Source organism: Pinus tabuliformis, chromosome 3_1 (assembly GCF_031772625.1).
Source record: "Pinus tabuliformis cultivar Carrire ecotype Pingquan chromosome 3_1, CPIR1, whole genome shotgun sequence".
NCBI classification, from domain to species: Eukaryota; Viridiplantae; Streptophyta; class Pinopsida; order Pinales; family Pinaceae; genus Pinus; species Pinus tabuliformis.
In genome coordinates, this window is record NC_142301.1 from 540,936,388 (window position 1) to 540,938,605 (window position 2,218).

At 40.2% G+C, this 2,218-nt stretch overlaps 1 pseudogene; it reads left to right on the forward strand.

Annotated features, from left to right (window-relative positions):
- Nucleotides 1-436: 436 nt before the first annotated feature.
- LOC149188186 (ribosomal RNA small subunit methyltransferase pseudogene) lies at nt 437-1,831 on the forward strand (annotated as a pseudogene).
- The last annotated feature ends 387 nt before the right edge of the window (nt 1,832-2,218 follow it).

Sequence of the window (2,218 nt, forward strand, 5' to 3'; positions counted from 1 at the left end):
AAAGGATGAAGCGAAGAAGCAACTATTCTATATACATTTTCAAGATAAAAAGCCCCTTGTCTTTGCAGCTCTTTATGACACATGGCAAGATTCTGAAGGAGGAGTACTCTTTACGTTTACTATTTTGACTACACGTTCCTCTAAGGCATTAGCGTGGCTTCATGATTGAATGCCTGTTATATTGGGGACGGAGGGTGAAATTGATGCTTGGCTGAATGACCTTTCTTGCCTTACATTTGAAACAGTTACTCAGCCATACGAAAAATCTGATCTGGTGTGGTATCCAGTGACTCCTGCAATGGGTAGAACACAATTTGATGGGCCAGAATGCATTAAGGGGATCGGCAGTCACGTGTATTTTCTAATCTCTTTAGACAGGCTGACAAAGTTGAAAAACTTGCTGAGTTTATCCAACGCCGGGAACAAGGAGATTTGAATGCTCCGGGTTCGCACACTGGAGTCAGAACGAGCATTCAAACGAGTTGCTTCTGCTCAAAAGGCGATAGGTGATGCTGTCATGGCAGGAACCTTAGTTAATCTGGCTACAGTTTTCTACATCAATTCCATTCGGATGCCAGCGATGGCTGCATACATAAAGATACACAGTTTGAAGACGGTGTCTATTTCAGGAAATACAATCGCTCTTGACGAGATTCAAAGAGATCGGATTACCAAAACTGCAAATGCAAACTGGATAATCTCTCTAGATGTTGTGTCAAAGCATACTTTTAATCCTAGTCTTGTGGAGGAGATTTATAGAACTGAACTTCTTGTAACAGGTGGCAAATCTGTTCTTTTGCAAAGGGTGATGGTCCTTGAAGTCAGCCAATATCTGAAGAATTATCTGTTGCATAATTTTGACCCTGACAACACAACCTTTGAGCATCTTATGTCTATGTTTTTAATGGCTAACGAAAAGTTTGGGGAAAATGTGCCAGCTTGGAAATGCTTTCATGACAGGAAACTTAACAATGAAATTACTAGAGGTAGCCAAGAAGGTAATAGCAGTCGAGTTGGATCCTCGTATGGTGCTGGAATTGCAGCGCAGGGTACAAGGCACAAGCAGTGCCATTCGGCTGCAGGCCATTCAAGGAGATGTTCTCAAATGTGAACTGCCTTATTTCGATGTGTGTGTGTAGCAAATATTCCTTATCAGATATCTTCTCCGCTTACATTTAAATTGTTATCACACAGACCAATTTTTAGATGTGCCATTATCATGTTCCAAAGAGAGTTTGCTATGAGACTTGTTGCAAATCCAGGAGATAATTTGTATTGCCGGCTTTCAGTGAATACTCAATTGCTAGCTCGTGTTTCACATCTCTTGAAAGTTGGCAAGAACAATTTCAGGCCTCCTCCAAAAGTTGACTCCTCGGTTGTACGTATTGAACCCTGTAATCCTCTTCCTCCAATTAGTTTCAAGGAATGGGATGGCATGGTCCGTCTCTGTTTTAATCGTAAAAATAAGACTTTAGGGGCGATCTTTAGGCAAAAGGCTATCTTATCACTACTGAAAAAGAACTACAAGACATTTCAAGCATTGCAAGAAGCATGTCAGAAGTCAAATGAGTCTAGTTTTGGTGATGTGTCTATTTTGGGAGACACTAGCAATGATGTTAGTATGGACATTGATGTTGGGGAAGATCAAGGCATGGATGTTGATGATGCTGACATGCAGGAAGGGGCTTCTCAGTTTAAAGATAAAGTCTTAAATATCTTAAAAGAGGGAGGTTTTGAGGATAAAAGATCTTCCAAGCTTGCTCAGGATGATTTTTTATATCTGTTATCCCTCTTTAACAAGGCTGGCATACATTTTTCTTGATTCATGTCTTGTCGGTTTTAAGTCATTCCCATTCTCTGCTCCTTGTTCACTGTTCGAGATTTTATATTGAGGATGGCATGGTGGAGGGACTTGCAGATTCTACATCAGAATTAAGGTCATTTGAACACCGGCATTTAAAGGAACACAGTGATACATGTCAAAATGAGCAGAATGGATGTCTGGAAAATACACAGGGTGCAATGTTAGAAGGTTATGCTTCTACTAATGAATTTTCTGTTGGTCCACTAGATTCTGGTAAAATTGTCACTACCTGCAGTAATGGTAAACCGATCAGTACACAAGCAAAGGTTACAGCAAGAAATGCAGAGCTATTTGTTATTACAGCAGAAATTGAAGGATGATAATGAACTCTGTTTTAACCTTTTATGTCAGGCA